We start from the raw sequence: 18,250 nt of genomic DNA on the forward strand, positions 1-18,250 counted from the left end.
GCCATAATACAGTGAGAAAACCTCTATTATAGGATTTATCATAATCTGATTAAATTATAGTTATTGAGTCACGTCTTATCTCTCACCCTAGGTTGTAAGCACCACCTTTGACAGAGATTCTAAGTAGCTTGGTATTAGTGCTCACAGCATGTAGAGCAGCACTTCTCATATTATAAGACCTTAATAAATCAGATTGTAAATAATTACTTTCAGGGTCTGTGAATATGAGATTGGGGAAAGGGGGGGGGCAGCCCATTTACACACAGACAGTAGATGACACAGAAAGCTCACACTACTCTCACACACATCCACCGGATGGTTAACATAACATAATTTTAAGCAACAGAACTGTCAGCTGATATCCAGGGCCTCTATCCATTTAAAGAGAGTTTTGAGATCTCAGCTAACCCAAGATTTCTGGACATCAGAGCACAAATCTGTTCAGTCTGCACATTTTTCTGTGTCAATAAACAGAGAATAGGATTAGCATCTTCTCCATATGGCCAGCTTTTCTGATTTCAGAAGCAGGAGGATGCTAAAATTTGGACCATGATTCAAGGCTAAATTTATTTTTTAAGAATTAAAAAAAAATTATGTACAGTAAGATTTTCTTTTTCTGATATACAGTTCTATGAGTTTTGACAAATACATAGTTGTATAACCACCACCACAATCAAGATATAAAACTATCCTATCATCCTGAAAAGAAATTCCTTTGGGAACTGACTATTCCACTGTAGTTACACTGTCCCCCACTTATCTGTGCTCTCCTCCTGGTTTTGCTTTTTCCCGATTGTCGTGTGACGATAAAAGTACGGAACTGTTTCGGGCTGCATTCTTCATTTGGCATACTACATGTGAGGTTCATCTGTGTTGTGTATATCAACAGTTTTTTTCCTTTCCACTGCTGGATAGTACTCCATTGTACAGGTGTGCCACTGTCTGTTTATTCATTCTCTAGTTGAGGGATATTTTCAGTATTTCCTGTTTTGGTTGATTATGACCTAGAAATAGGTCTTTGTGTTACCATAGGTTTTTATTTCACTTAACTAAATAGGAGTGGAATTGCCAGGTCAAATGGTAAGTGAATGTTTAACTTTATAAGTAATTGCCAAATTTTCCACAGTAGCTGTACCATTTTCTATTCCTACTAGCAGCATACGAGAGCCCCAGTTGCTTCATATTCTTGCCAACCCTTGGTATTGTCAAGTTTTTTTGTTTTGTCTTTGTCATTCTAGATGTATAGTGTGGAACAGAATTTTAAAACTTCATCTTTTTAGAACCAAAATATTTCCATTTCCATATTAAGCACACACTTAGCACTTCCTCCTCTCCCTTTGCTTGAATCTCTGTGTTCTCTCTCCTACTAGATTGCAGATTCATTAGTGGATAAGGAGTAAATCCTAGCCACCTGTGTACACATGCTGCACTGTTACCCTAGCCCAAGTGCAGAGATGTGCAACAATAGGCCAATACCACATGCTTCTTCAATAAATGCATCTCTATGATCAGATTAGATCAACACACACAATAATACAACTAATGCATCCAAAACATTAAGACAGTATTGCCCAATTTCATCAGTTGTTGTATACCACAGGAATTTTTATAAAACTATGCATTTTCCTTCCTTGTTATGGATATTTCCATTTTTATTTGTGTAAACTATAGATTTTTGTTTTCTTGCTTTACTAAGAAGTAAATTAGAAAATATGGTTAGCATGGCAAAATATGGTTGTGATCTGTTTTTTGACGGATTTCTTGTGCGTATATGAAAGACAAGATTTTTCTTCCTAGTACTTAAGTAAGGGATAATGGATATTTATTTATAATTTTGTTTTTTGAGTTAGATCGCTTCTTGCATTTTAATGTGTTTTTTAAGTGAGAGAGAAAAAGTTGGAATTACAAGGGGTACCCAACTGTAGACATCATTTATCAAGTGAGTTGGGGGCCAAAAAAATAAAGGGGTTGAGACATGCAGTGGAGCGGCTGGGCCCGTGAGCCATGGCCGCTGAGCCTGCGCGTCCGGAGCCTGTGCTCCGCAGCGGGAGAGGCCACAACAGTGAGAGGCCCGCGTACCGCAAAAAAAAAAAAAAAAAAGGGGGTTGAGAGTCACTGATAATGACTCAAAGAATCTCCTAAGTGGAATGAGTCTCAGAAGCTCTGAAGGCCAACCTCCCAGTCATTGCAGGAATTCTGGCTGTAGCAGCTGGTTGAATCCTTCTACCATTAATAAGCTCACCACTTCATATAGCACCACTGTATACATCCTTACAAGCAAAAGAGTCTCAAAGATAGGGAGGGTGGGAGGGAGGGAGACACAAGAGGGAAGAGATATGGGGACATATGTATATGTATAACTGATTCACTTTGTTATAAAGCAGAAACTAACACACCATTGTAAAGCAATTATACTCCAATAAAGATGTTAAAAAAAAAAGTCTCAAAGAAAAGCAAAAAATAAATAAACGAAACATCAGGAAGGCAGCTTCTCTCTCTAAACAAGCTTTTGCTTTTCTGTAACATGATATTATACGAACCTTCTGTAGCACCTACAGAAATCTAAAAATGGAGTTTGGAATCTACTGTGGCAGAAAATACGTTTATCGTTATATCACCCAGACATGTGCCGAGTTAATCTCATTAACTTTTTTTTTTTTTTTTTTTTTTTTTGCTGTATGCGGGCCTCTCACTGTTGTGGCCTCTCCCGTTGCGGAGCACAGGCTCCGGACGCGCAGGCCCAACGGCCATGGCTCACGGGCCCAACCGCTCCGCGGCATGTGGGATCCTCCCAGACCGGGGCACGAACCCGTGTCCCCTGCATCGGCAGGCGGACTCTCAACCACTGCGCCACCAGGGAAGCCCTCATTAACTTTTATATTGCAAGATGATATATATTTTGAAGAGATGAGCTCAGTGGCTTAAATGACATAAATCTTGGAACTTTTTTTTTATAAATACTCCTTCTGAAGCTTTAGTTTTTGAGTGTAAGTAAACCAACAACTTATAGTTGCGTATAGAAGAAAATTTGTATAAAATAGAATAAAACGTCTGCAACTTAATCCACGAGCAGATTGGATTCTGAGTCCTTTAGCAGGAAGGATTCTTGCAGAATTCAAAAACAAGGGACTGTCTGACCTTAGACATTTCTCTTCCTATTGGCTAGTTTCTGTGATGATTTTGTACCAGCTGTCAATTTAGCTCAGATGGAAATCCATTCCCAGAATTCCCTTCTCTAAATGGTTCTTCGTTACAGTTGGTTACAAGGGAAACCTAGGTGAGGTCTGGAAGGCCGAAGTGAAGCGGCAGTGTTTCTACTTTCAGAAGGACAGTGTGGTGCAACAGGTGCTGGGCGCTGATCTTCCGGTTCACCCTGGTGGAGTCGGGCAGCAGCCAGGCTTTGGTCCTGTGCCTCCCACCAGATCCCCATCTTCACCTTGTGGCCCAGGTGCACAAACAGCTTTGCAGTGCAGAGTGCCAGCTCCTTCCACAGTTCTCCCAGGTCACTGAGGCTGGAGGAGACAGGAGTCCCACACAGGTTCTGGTCTGTCCTTGCTTGTCTCCACTTCACATCCAGCTTTTCTTTCCACTGCCAGCTCTGCTAACCTATGATGACTCAGACCCAATACCAGATGCAAAAGCAACCACTGCTCATTAACTTTTCTATAAGCTCCCACAACTGTGCAAGGTCTAAAACGTACAATAAATCCGTTACTCCATATCACCATCGTGGTTCGGCTTTCCTAACTGATATGGCTTCCATTAAATCCTTTCTATTCAGAATACATACTTGGTTACAAATATTCTTTTTGTGCATGGCTTTCTTTCTTTCTTTGAAATGTATGATAGTGTCAAGTGCAATCATACTGATTTATTAAGCCTAAGTATATCATTTTATTTTACCTTCTCTTTGAGAAAGGGACTTGGAATATACTCTTTTGCCCAATTCCCCTCAGAACTACTGGGCTGGGGAATTAGAAGTTTGATGCATCACCAGAGAATACAGAAAAACTAACAAACTAATGTGAACTTTGGTGCAATTACTAGCATGAAAAACCACCCACACTAACTAGCTGTTTCTTCAAAATATGTTTTAATGTGACACTTGGAATGTTATACCTGCCATGACAAAACGTAAACATTAAAATTTTGAAAACAATCGCCATTAATTTTTATCACAATGTATGTGCACTGAAAGTAGATAAATACTGCCGTGAATGTTTCAACCTCTTATTCTTAATGTTAAGATTTTATGGTCTTTGAAGGCAGGGATGCATTTTTCACCTTTACATCCTCCCAGAGAGGTACACGGATACCTCCTTATTAAACATCTATTGAACTGAGTAAAAAACAAACTTCAGCTTCCTGTTTTTTACAAGAAAGAAAAGCACAGCAGTGCATGAACCAACAACCACAAGCAACTGCATCCTCTGATGCTTTTCTCACTATTATACAGAAACTCCAGCAGGAAACCACAGCTATATCCTTTCTGCCAGTATAGGAGAATCTTATGAATTGCTGGCAAGCATAAAAGAGCTCTACTGACATTACACAGATGTTTGTGACAATTTCTACTTACGACACTCAGGGGCTTTACAACATTTTTGCAATGTTTCTCAAGGACAAATTCCCAAAGAAATATAGTCATAATAATAGTTATACCTTAACCATGTGTTTGGGGGTGAATTATATAGAAAAACAATAAACACCACTGAAACCCAATTCCTCCCTCAACGTAACTGAATTCAAAAAAAACACCTGATGAATTCCTCATTTCACTCAGACCTGTAAAAATTTCTAGCTGACCAACTGCACTGCCCTGTACTCAAAAATCAAGAAAGTACTATTTTTTTTCCCTTTGTGTTCAAAAGATCCCAAGCATTAGACCACTCTAGCTATGAAATACAGAAAGCCCTTTTGGTCCATTCTCATGTGTAATCCCATTCAGGATTTGCACAACACATGTTTTAAATTTGTAATGTGAACCTTGATAATGTGTTTTTATCAATGAAGGGACTTTCCACTGAAGATCTTTTAGTTGTTCAGGAAGTACAAAAAAAAAGATTATGGCGGAAGTCCAGGGCTTTCGAGGGCTTTAACTTCAATGGGAATAACAGACATGTATACTCATTCAAAACTGAAGTCAGAGATACAGAATTCTGTAGCTTTCTTGTTTGCCCACATTACCTAGTATGTAAGTTCTCCATAGAATGTTTGTTTCAGGAGTATGTGGCGTAAATGAATGAATGCATGAATGCTTGCTGCTGACGGAGGGGGAAGGTAAGAAGGGTATCTTTAAGGTCCAGAAAAGGCTGAAGAGAACCAAAATTTAGAAGACAGGCCCAAGAATAAAGACTGTTAAAAATAATTGGACAGGGGCTTCCCTGGTGGCGCAGTGGTTGAGAGTCCGCCTGCCGATGCAGGGGACACGGGTTTGTGCCCCGGACCGGGAGGATCTCACATGCCGTGGAGCGGCTGGGCCTGTGAGCCATGGCCGCTGAGCCTGCGCATCTGGAGCCTGTGCTCCGCAACGGGAGAGGCCACAGCAGTGAGAGGCCCGCGTATCACAAAAAATAAATAAATAAATAAATAATAAATAAATAATTGGACATTAGAGCTAGAATTGATCTTAGGGGTTCCTGGAGTAACCTTCTCATTTCTAGAGAGAACCTGAGGTGTCTTGGGCAATGACATGATTTCATGTACCACTTTCACAGATTGTGACACCTGTGTACCTCTCTCATGATTTCTGTCTTATGTACTTCTTATCTAAATGATTTTTGACTTAATATTTTTCATTCAATTGACTGTAACTGGTGCACTAGTTAAAAATATTAGCCTAGCCTTAAGAAATGATACCTGTAAGATCACAGGTTTGTTGTGACAGTGATATATTTTTCATATAGCATATTTTAAAATATATACTTTAAAATTTATTCTAAGTATTTTTATATTAAAAGAAGTTCATAACTATTCAATACAAAGTAAATCCACATACTACCTACGATCATCTCACAGGTCACTGATGGAAATCTCCCGCACTTTGAAAAGCAGTGCATTCTACTGTGTTACCCTCTGGAACAGAGTTTGTATTTTGAAACAACACAAAGTGGTAAAGACATTCCATATTGATGACAAGAGTCCAGTGACAAGCCTAGTGCCTGTAGGGGACTTCTGTTTTCTTTCTTTTTCACTAGAAAAAAAATCAGTCACTCATTACTTTAAAAAACTAAGGCAGAAGTCACGACTTGAAAACAGTTAGTGGATTTTCATGTTTGAAATGGACAAATATATGTATATCCATCCTCCTGTCAAGCACCATTAGTTTGTCAGAAATAGAGTTTTAAGAAGGAATTTGTCTCAAATGGGCCTCCTGTACATAGATTACCTTTTGTTCAGCCTTCAATTTGCCACCAGAACACTTAGCTGCAAGCTATAATAAGGAATCACTCACTTTCATAAGTAAATGAATGTCTGTGATTAAAACATCAATCACGGAAACACTAGTTCTATAAATAGTTTCTAGGTCCAAAGTCCATTGGGAAAGCTAAACACAGACTCATGCCTGGTTTTCTTTCTTGTTATATGTGTGTATGTGCACATGTGCATGCACGTGACTGTGTGACACTGGTTTTTCTTTCAAGAAACAGACATGTTGTTTGTAGGACATATGTGCCACCTGGATATTCTGATAAAATGTTTTGTTTTGCAAGTTTACCACCTATACAAAGATTTATAAAGTTTCAACCTAAAATGTTTGTCCTTGAGCTCCCCCTGTTTGCTGGAAGAATGACTTATCACTGATCTAGAAGCTTTCACATTTGCTCTTTAAACAACATGAAATGAAATCTGAGATAGGAAAGAGCAGTCTGTAAAATCCTGCCCATTCCTCATATTTTGACTCATAGAATTAATGTTAATAATGTTCATATATTGCAGTGTATGTAGCCCAGTGCCTTGAAGTTGTAGACAACTCTGGATTCTCACACAGCTCTATGAATTAGTATCTGAGGGACTCTGGGCAGTTACTGAATCTGTTTCCTCCTCTCTAAAATGGGGAAAATAATAGTACAAACCTCACAGATTTGTTTAAATGAGACATGAGTTTAGCAGATGCTACTGGCAGAGGAGCCTAAAGAATGAAGTTTTGAAAGAGTCAGAGGTCATTAATTATACACATCTATAATCTACCCATGTCTGGTTTCCTTACAGTGGAAAGCAGATGGATCAAGGGAAATGTATTCCGTTCTCTCGCGCCCCAGAACCAAGACGGCAAAGTGGCCCGAGTGGGTCCTTTGGTCTCTTGCGCCCATTTATCCCGCTTTACTTCCTCTTCCCTCATGTGTCCGGCTGGTCTTCTGTTCTTTCCCACTCATCATCATTAGTTCTGTAATCCAGGTACCCTCCCCCCTTTTCCCTCTGCCACTACCATCTGGGCAGCAAGGCTAAGTTCTCCGCTAAGTAGGGGTAAACACACAGAGATGCAGCCATTCCCCAGGGCTTTGCAGAGACATGAATTACCATTTGAACTTTCAGAGTCCTAACCCTGGAGAGGAAAACCAGGGTAAAGTGATGAGCACCACCTTAGAAAAAAAAAGATAGTATGAGGGCACGGGGCATTTCACTGAGCAACTATGAAAACAGCCAGGTATCTTCAGTACCCTGAAATGGGTACATTACCTAATAATGATCTGACTCAAGATCATCCCCCCCAGGGTGGAGGTAATCCCTGAGAGTCTAAGTAATGGTGTAGAACCATGACCTTTAAACCATCTAATAATACACTAGTGTATCACAAACTGTTTATGAGCAATGATAAAGTACCAATGACAACAAATGATGTATTAAAAGAATAATTTAGAGCAGTTTTCTCTAATGTCAGCTATGCCAATCTTGATAATAGTCATTTCTATAATAATGTTACTTTCATTCATCTCGCTTGCATTTGTAGATGTTTTCTTGAATAGAAAAGAGAGGGGATGAAGTTACACAGAGTTTCTGGTATACTCATGGGGAGGAAACGTCCTATAGTATTCAGACTAGCCGCCAGCAGAAACTTAGAAGATTTCTTAATCTTATATCTGCCCCATCTTAGTCACTCTTGGGACCCTCTGTTTCTTAGTTGTTTTTAGCAGGATGAAGTTGAAAATACATGTGTCTATGTATTTTTGATGGCCTGAAGGAAGTACAGTGTGGGAAAGACTTCTTCTAGTTTTCATGTCGGCCTGGTTAGGAAAAAAGAAACCCAGGTGTGGCGAGAAGGTGGTGAAGCTGTGAAGACGGACGGAAATGGAGCTGAATTGCTAGGGCCTGAGGAAGGAAGAGGGAGGTACAGGGGTTGCTTGGTCGGGACTGAGAAAGGAGCCTGGTTGTTAGGCTGCTGGGGAAATCCCGGAGATCCTGACCAGGAGAAGAGTCCACTGTAACTTGGCTGAGCCACATTTATCAATAAGTTCATCTAATCCAGTAGTCTGGGAATTATTTTGAAAGTTCAGATTATGTTTTATTCAACTTTGAATCCCTAGCACATAGCACAGGGTCTAAGATATAAAGTACTCAACACCAACTTATGAAGTGATCCAAGCATCCATCCTCCTTAAATCAGGGCTTTCTGCCAGCCTTCTCTCACATTCTATCCTTCAACTCCTAAATAAATGCCTACTTCCGGTTTGAGGAATGCTTTTATTTGATTTACCAAGCAGAAGTACTGATGTACCCTCAACGCAGTCCAGTTCAGATGATTAACTTTGATCATCCCTTCCTGAGACTTGGACTCACCACTCAAAAGCCACAAACCCCAGAGGGATGATCTTTAAAAGCCCATCACTGCAATTTTAAACATCAAAATAACCACCAGGGGAATAGGAGAATAGTTTCATGAGAGAGCATAAAAGTTTCAGTGTAACTAAATTTAAGGTACTTAAAATCATTAAGAAAAAAATAACTTTATCCCTAAAGAATTTGAACACCTCTGGTTTTGTACGTATTATCAATACACTTCAGGTGATGCCTACTACTTAAAGATTTGGACATTATTCTAGAAGGAAATACACTCTGTCCCAAGAAAGCACGGAGTCGATGTAGCACCGTGTCCTCCGCTGGCTTCCACTGATACTATTCTCAGCACTGTCTTCTTGGAGTGAAGCTGCTGAAGCACTGATACTTTGGGCTTAATAATTAGGTGCGACAACGTTTTTAGAAGCAAAGTGGGAGGCACGATGTGGAGGTGGCAGGCATGAAGTGTGCATGAGGAAGGAGAGTGGCAGTTGGAGTTGAGAAAGTAGGAGAGATGTCAGAGCTGGGAAGTGCTTTCCCTACTTTAGTGATCTGCCTGCGTTTTCCATCTTGTTGTCTCCAAAGGGCATTTGTTTTTATTTACAACACGAATAAATCAACCCTGACAGAGTCACCTCATTTTCAGCCACATGAACAGAGCAGTTCCACACAATCAAGTAGCTAGACTGCACAGGGATCTGGGCAGCTGCAGCCACGGGTTGGAAGCACAGCCAACTACCATCGTTAGATGACCCTTCCTCAGGTATGCAGACCACAGCTACAAACTGGGATCCAAGTCGATACCATCCCTGACAGTTTATTCTCAACTGCCCTGCCTACCAAACAGAATGTACCATCTACCGAAACCTTGAGATATGCTTTGGGCTTTCAGGAGGCTATGCATGTGTACGTAAAACAAAGATATGGTGCATTTAAAAATATATAAAGCTGAACAACACAGACCTACTGTAGAGCACAGGGAACTATACTGAATATTTTGCAATAACCTATAAGTGAAAAGAATCTGAAAAGGAATATATATATACATATATGTACACATATATATACACACACACATATATATATAACTGAATCACTTTACTGTACACCTGAAACTAACACTATATTGTAAATCAACTATACCTCAATTTAAAAAAAAGCAAAAAAAAAAAGCAATCCAATGTAAAACTGTAATCATTGGTCAAGTTAAAGAATAAATAATTGATCAAACTTTTTGTTTGTTTGTTTTGCTTTTTGCAACACGTGGTAGAGTAAAAAGCAAGCAAACAAAAATTTCCACTAGTCTCTTTTTTTTTTTTTTTTTGTGGTACGTGGGCCTCTCACCGTTGTGGCCTCTCCCGTTGAGGAGCACAGGCTACGGACGCGCAGGCTCAGCGGCCATGGCTCACGGGCCCAGCCGCTCCACGGCATGTGGGATCTTCCCAGACCGGGGCACCAACCCGTGTCTCCTGCATCGGCAGGCGGACTCTCAACCACTGCGCCACCAGGGAAGCCCAGATCTTCTGATTTTTAAATATTGGCTTAATTAAAAAGAAATACCTTCAGGCCAAGTAGAACATGATCGTCCTGCTGGGCCCACAGACTGCCAGTTTTCAGTTTCTGATCTGTAGCATACGTCCTCAAACCTGTCTGGGCAGTTTAAGTGAAGTGCAGCAGATCCCTCAGATGCTGATGGCAGTGGATTCTTCTGCTCTGAGAATCTACATATGTAGACAAGAAATCATCCCCCATGTGAAAGGAGAAGGCATAGCCATTTTCACTCAGTCAGAGCTTAGCCCCTGACCCTGACATTGACAGATTTCTGCTCTCTGACTGCTTTCAGAACTTGTTCAACATGAAAAACAAAACCAATCCTCCACACCCATTTGTCATAAGCAATTTTTACATATTCAAGGATGCAGGGGGAAATGTACATCTATTTATTAACCTTAGTTCTGGTTAAAATTCTCATTAGCATTAAAATTCTAGTCACTTCATTTTTGCCTGCATATTTCAAGGAGAAATAATTTATAGGTTTCAAGGAAAGGCATGCTTAGAAAACAACACAAGTAAGGATAAAGTTAAAATTCATGCCATGGGGACTTTCCTGGTGGCGCAGCGGATAAGACTCTGTGTTCCCAATGAAGGGAGCCTGGGTTTGATCCCTGGTCAGGGAACTAAATCCCACACGCATGCCACAGCTAGGAGTTCACATGCCGCAACTGGGGAGCCTCGGAGCCTCGGCTGAGGAGCCTGCCTGCCTCAACTTAGACCTGGTGCAACCAAATAAATAAATTTAAAAAAAAATTCATGCTATGTATAAAACAGTAGTTAGAAACAGGTCTAAAGAAGCATGGAGAGTTTGCTGAAATAATTGAGCTTTAAACCATGTTTTGAGGGGATTGAGAAACTAATTTCAGATGAAGAAATACGCATTCCAAAATGATGTAATGGCAAAGGCAAAGACCAAAGTCCAACAAAGTGGAACCCACAAGGAATCAAATATCTTTTGCATTTTTGAACAATAACAAATTTTTAAAAACTGTATCATGAGAAGGCACATTCACATCAGAGTGAAAAAAAAAGAAAAGCAGTTTCAAAATTCTATATTATATTCAGCAGCCCTGTCCTACACAGGTGTAATTCAGAACAAATACCCAGATGCGATGCAAAATTCTGAATCCTGATATTTGCCATACTGTCCTTATCAAGGCAGACATACAGGCACAGGGTATTAGATTTTAGAAAATTGTCAACAAGAATTGAAACAAAAAGATTCTCTGATTCCTCAGAAAATATACTGAACACAAACATTTAACTCCCTCAAGCATTTCATTTACCCCAAGTTTTACATTATAAAGAAAGAGCCTCCCATAGACACAATATGGTTAGTTTAATTTGAGTCTATTTAGAAGTCAATATCCTGAAAAAACAATCAAGAATCTGTCCACATAAAACATCTTGAGTATTCCCCCTAAACTAGGTCTCTCACTTTGTTGGACCATTTGCAATTCAGGCTTTAAAAAAAAGGATTCTCTGCAACTCCTATGCCTCCAGAAAATTAGTAGGTGCAATTAGATTTTTTAAGGAGCTCTGGAGCTCTCTGTCCAGTTGTCTGTTACTGAATTAGCAACAGTCCTGAGGTCCCTAGAGGCGCTTGTGACTTTGTGGATTTTTACTCTCTGGCCTTGAGTTCTTTTCAGGGATTGCTTGCTTCTGCCAGTGTCACAGGCTGTGACTACTGACTAAAGCAGTCTTCCTAGGGATGGCTTGGGTACCCACTGGGTTTAGGACCCAAGAATTAACATTTTAAAATTGAATCTGGTGTATAAGGCCAAGAAAGCACCTGGCCTCAGATCACACAGCTGATCGCCACAATTTTTCTGCCACTTCAGACCCTTGAGACAGAGATCACTGCACTGACTCGCAATTTGGGAGGAGTAATTTGATTTCCCTCCCCCTACCACTGAGGAGCCCTCAGACCCTCACTTCAGGTCCTGTTCCTCCTCCCCTTAGTGGAGAATCAGTGGAGAATTAGGAAGAGGAGGTCTAGATTGTTTTGCCCCAGTTCTAAGAGTGATTTAGGACAATTTATTAACTTGGCTGGGACTCACCTGTAATCTGTCTACTTCCTTGTATATAAAGGCAGGACTAAACAGGGGTGTCCAAGGCTGGCTATTGATATCCTTTGGGGACCATTATTGAATACAGATTTCAAGCCCTACCTACAGATTTGGAGTCAGATTCCATAGGTCATAGCATTTAACCCTCCAGCTAAGGGTCAGTTATTACTGACTGAAAATAATAATTCGGGCCCTCAATTACGCTGCTAGCTTCAAAGTAAACCTGACAGTCTAATTACAGACATGAAAAATTAGAAAGCTGCTACTGTATTGCCAACTCTAACATGCCCAGATAAGAGGTTGTGAAAATTTTTCTCACCGGCATTCAAGACAGTAATCTGAATTGTAAGAGTATGTATATATATGTATATACATCTTCCCCCATGAAATTCAACAAATGCCTTTTCAATTCAAATGCAGCCTCTAAATGTTTTTATTATTCCAGACTTGACTCATGCAAAAAAGTTAGATTATCACTAGTCTAAACATTCTGATGTGGAGAAAGATGAAAGAGGAGTCCAGGACATCTTTATAAAAAAGTGAATTCCCGGGCTTCCCTGGTGGCGCAGTGGTTGACAGTTCCCCTGCCGATGCGGGGGACACGGGTTCGTGCCCCGGTCCAGGAGGATCCCACATGCCGCGGAGCGGCTGGGCCCGTGAGCCATGGCCGCTGAGCCTGCGCATCCGGAGCCTGTGCTCCGCAACGGGAGATGCCACAGCAGTGAGAGGCCCGCGTACCACCAAAAAAAAAAAAAAAAAAAAAAGTGAATTTCCATATTTGACTGCCTTTCAAATCAATTAATTGACGCACATGAGTCTCTATTTTAACTGGCAGTGGTTCTCCTGCTTAAAGGTACAGCTTTATTCAAGAGGATATCAATATCATAAGATTGTCTTATTGCTTAGGAAAGCCCACCAAAAATTTTCAGAAACACAAGTAATGACTTTTTTCTCTAATTTTATAACTATTTAGCTATAGCAAAACATTCCGATGTTAATTTCTCAAAATGCATGTAAACATATTTACATATTTAGCAAAAATGATGGACAAGTCATAGAGCAACTGAAAGAGAAAATCTGGCAGTTTCTGCCGTTCCTTTTGGGATTCTGAGTACCAAGTGGTCTGATTCATCTTCACAGAGCTGCCAGTGCCTAGCACAGGGTGTTACACCTACAAGGTACTCAAGAAAGAAGACTTGGTGAAAACGATAGAAGGGTTTGCTCTATTTATGGCAATCACTTGATCACCCTTGACCTTCTGTGCCAATGACTATACTTGTGTTCTGAGAAATGAAATAATCATGCTATAATGTGGTGTATCACATAACTTCAATAATTCAACCATTAAATTCATTTGAAACAAGCCTTAGCCATTAAATTATTGCAAAAGAAATAAAAAGATGGCAGGAAATAAGAGATTAATGACTGATATTATGGCCCTTCTGTCTAGATTTTCCTAAAGTACCAGGATTAGGGAAATAAATCTTAGATAGAAAATAAATCAATAAATTATAGAAATAAGTGATTTTTGAGTCATATTTTAGTCTAAACAGAAATTCTGCTGTAATTCTCTCCCTCCCAACTCAATATTCATTTCTTTCTTTTCTAAGTGACTGTTAAATAAACCTCACATTACGCCACCTCCTTCTTTACTTCCTCCTCCTGTATCACCACCCCTTGCTCACTGCCCACCCAGATCCATCCATCTTTCATAAACTACCTCAAGTTCCACCTCCACTTTGAACTTTTTCTAGACTAATTCAGTCCCCAAGGATCTCCCTCTCTTCTGACTTTACTGCCATGAATTTACTGGTAAATTATGATGCCTTGCCTTTCTCAAGACCAGTGTGCTATTCAGAATATGGCATAAATGCTTGTGTAGTAGATCTCTAGTTGACTCTCGGGTTTTTGCAAACTGGAAGCATCTCTTCTTTGTATCACTTAAAGCAGTAGCTTTTGGACTTTCTGAAATGATGCATAATAAGATATACGTTTTATCATAGTCTGATGTGTATATACACACAGATATCTATTTAAAAGTTCCAAGAACAATAGTTATTTACTCGCCTATTCTGTTTTACTCTATTTTGTCTTTCAACAATAAAAGTGCTATCAGACCCAGTAAACTGACTTCACAATGGGTGGTGACCAGTTCTAGAAGGGCACTTATTGATTACTCTGGGATTGCTGTATATAATTTCCTTCACTTTAAATAAGTTTATAATTATCTGTGGCCTTTGGGCTTTTCCTTTTTTTGCCTTTTGGAGTCATCTGGGACAATTAAATGCTTGGAATTTACAATTATTTTCTATTCTTTTGCCCTGAGCAATGCTGTCATAAAGATTCCCTGCATTTCTATAAAGCTCCAATCTCCATTCCCTCATTCTCTTTTATTTTCGCAGTATGCACAGTAGCTGGTAGACATTTTGTGGATAAAGAAATTGAGGCACAGAGAATTCTGACTTTCTCAAGGGCATATCTCCCTTTTGATCAGGCTATTGTAAATTAAGGTAAATATGGTTTCTAGATAGTTGAAAGAGATCAACTTGGGTAATATGAACAACTTAGAGACTCAATATGAATGTATTTACCTAACTTGTGTGGATCAAATGGTCTCCTGACAAGATGAATTAGCAGCTCTTCTGGACTTCGGTTTGAGGATGGATCCACTTCCTTCTCCATCGCCATCTTTCCATCTTTAGATCCTCACAGGTTTTCAACTACCTAGAGCTGCTTGTTCTTCCTGGGCCTCGGTATATTTTGGTCCCTATACCAGGAGTACCCTTCGCTCTCGTCTTTACCAGGCTACCTCCTCATCCTTCAGGCCCCTGGGAACTGTGCTTGTTCCTCTCCTGGTCCACACCCTGGCTTCCACAGCACCCTGTACCCTCCCTGTCAGAGCACTTAACTAGCTGTTCCTCCCTCCCTCCCAAGTCTTGCAGGCCGAGACTCTTCTATGCCACAATCTAGGACCACGTCGAGTTCAGGACATAAAAATATGTAGAAGGCATAAATGAATCAATAAGAGAGTGCATAAAGACCTGCCACTGAAAATGTTCGAGCGTGATCTGGGACTGGAATTGTGTGTCCTGACCCTCCGAGGCCAACCTTTCATGATTTTGTGATTCTACGATCAATATTTTAGTGCTTCCCTGAAGGCTGCAGCTTTTGTCACTGGAAATTCATACAGTGAAGGATAGCTGTGTCTAATACATTCTTTCAAGTTCATTTAGGGCACAACCAAGGAAATGTTGAAAGGACAAATAATTAAGTGTATTGGGCAAGTGTATGTGTTTTAAGGCAATTTAAAAAAAAAAAAACACCCAGATTTTAAAACTGCTTGTTGGAACCCACCCTGCCCTCCAATTGAGGCATTTCTGATTCATATCATGCCTCAGTCCTCTGTTTCCAATATGAAGCTATATACACTTGCAATTTTGCCCTCATCATTTTCATAAAAGTCTAATTAGTGATTAGGTGAAGCCTCACCACACCAAAACACACTTTACAAGGATCTCTATGAGTTCCTCTGCACTGTTTCCAAAATAAATTCCGATGATACAACATCTAGGCTTGCCATGGCAATTACTACTTTTTTTTTCTGTTTATGAGTCAACAACCTATCCCCTCCACTAAACGCACCAAAAAGCTTGAAAAATGATCTTCGTGATCCTATTTCAAAAGAATATTCTCTAATATAAATTCCTGCCATTCCCAGATAACAACAGAGAAGATTTTCTTCTTTAAGCTGTGACTCATGTATCTTTATTCCCACAGTTGTTACTCAGGGCAGGCCAATGGTGAACACAATGGAAGAGAAAGAATAGTTTATAACTGGAAAATAGGCCCATTCCGGAGAAGTACACTCAAAGCATTATCAAAGTAAAATATGTAGCAGTACCAGAAGAGCAAACAAAAGCCCACGCAAGAGATGTGTAAATATTTCATGAAGCTAAAGCCTTAATCAACTCTCTCTCCAAATCTTGCTGGTGCTGTAAACGCTTCAGTTTCTTCCAGTCCCACCATGACCCAGATTCTTTGCAAAAACAAAATGAAAACATGGTCCAATGGATCTTTAACAAATGTGCTATGAAAAATATTTACATGGAGTATATCCAAGGTATTGCCTGAACAGGAAGAAGAGGATACCTTAAAAAAAAGGTGGTTGCTTCTTGGTGACTTTCAGAGCTTCGTTTCTCCCCTCCTCCTCCAAGTCATTCATTGCCTTTTTCCCACCACCTGTGCTGCTTTCTGGACCTTCCCATCATCTTAACCTTGAACTACCTACACCCCAAGCCAAGATTTCTCCCAATGCCCCCCTGAAAAGCCCTTGAAACCTTTTGGGGCTTTGCTGCCTTCCACCACCCAAAATTCACTTTCCAGTGTTTAAATTCCTTCCCCCCCGCCACTTCACTGTCCATTGTTGCGTCTGAAATTTTGCCTGAATCTTGCAGATCTGCCTGGTTGGCATCAGGATCTGTCTGCGTATTGGCTGACAGTGTTCTTCAGTGATTTCTTTTCTAAAATCCATCTCCGAAGGGCTGTTTATAGCCTCTAGTCTCTACCCTTATTCAGTGTGGTTCCAAAGTTCACCTCTAGATACTAAACAGGTCTCTGCAATGATTTCCCTTTATCAACCTCTGCCGGCCCTTCTCTCTCCGCCTATCTCAAGAACAACTGTATATGTGTAAATGCGGGGATACACATGCACACAAACGCATGTATATTATATATAACGATAGTATGTTTCCCTTAAAGGGAATAAGCGTAGGAAAATGAGAAAAATGCCCGTGTAGTATTGCCAGACAGGCGCGCGCGCGCGCACACACACACACACACACACACACACACACACACTCCTATCTGGATATTCACAGTGTGCAGACCTGATTGATTATAAATACTTCTCCCAAGAACAAGAACAGTAGGCGTCTTCTCTCTTTCACCTTCAAAGCCAGAGCCTAAGGGAGCAATGACCTTGCCGAGAAATTCATCACCTGCGAGCAAGACGGCCCCTCCTGGAGCTCAGGCTGGGATGGGGACGAGAGCAACAGGCAAAAAGGACCACCTGGCAAAAACGTGGGACCGAATCCACTCCCCATCAGTACTGAGCACACCGCAGAGCTCCGGTCCTCTAGGGCTGGACGCCGGGCAGAGGTGGCTCGGGGGCGGGGGGGGGGGGGCGGCTCCTCCCCGCGGCCGCCGGTCGCCTACCTGCTGTCGGCCGGCTCTCCCCGGCGCGGCGGGGCCACTGCCTGCGCTGTGCCGGCGGCCTCCCGTCGCATATCCCGAGCAGCGGCTCCCGGCGCCACACTGATGGCTCGGGCGGGCTCGGCGGCGGCGGTCCTCCTCAGACGCGTTCCCGGAGCGAGCTGGGTGCTAGCAGGAACTGAAATTACTACGCAGAGCAGAGGCGGAGCGCAGGAGCCGGGCGGAGACGGCGGGGGGCACGGCGGGACTGCCACCGCCGCCGCCGCCGCCGCCGGGCACTGAGCCAAACTGGAGGTGGGAGTTCACGTGCCAGACAGCTCATCCGTCAGGCCCGGGATGCGGCCATCTGTCCTCGCCGGCAGTGCTGCGCCGCCCGAGCCTCCGAGGAAGGGGCGGGGGGGGGTCGGCGGCTGCAGCAGCGGCGGCGGCGGCGGCAGGCCGCCGAGCTCCGCCCCCGCCGCGCCCCCGCCCAGCCCGCTCGTCCCTGGGGAGGGGCTTGCGGCGGCTGCTACGGGGCGGGCGGGGGGCAGTCGGGCACGGGCTGGCGGGCTGCGGAGCCCCTGCGGGCGGACCGGCAGCAGATGGAAAGTTAAGAAGAGGATTAAGGTAGAGGGCTGGGGCCGAGAGCGACGCAGCAGGGA

The 18,250-nt window shown here is 41.9% G+C and overlaps 1 protein-coding gene across 1 annotated transcript in view; it reads right to left on the bottom strand.

Moving 5' to 3' along the window:
• GPRIN3 (GPRIN family member 3) overlaps positions 1-17,905 on the bottom strand; it is a 74,552-nt gene extending 56,647 nt beyond the window's left edge. Inside the window, exon 1 of the mRNA XM_081224547.1 lies at positions 17,613-17,905. The gene's annotated coding sequence lies outside the window, so the exon portion shown is untranslated. The remainder of the gene's footprint in view (positions 1-17,612) is intronic.
• Positions 17,906-18,250: the final 345 nt, after the last annotated feature.

This window comes from Mesoplodon bidens (assembly GCF_964165515.1).
Source record: "Mesoplodon bidens genome assembly, chromosome: 1".
In the NCBI taxonomy this organism is placed as follows: domain Eukaryota; kingdom Metazoa; phylum Chordata; class Mammalia; order Artiodactyla; family Ziphiidae; genus Mesoplodon; species Mesoplodon bidens.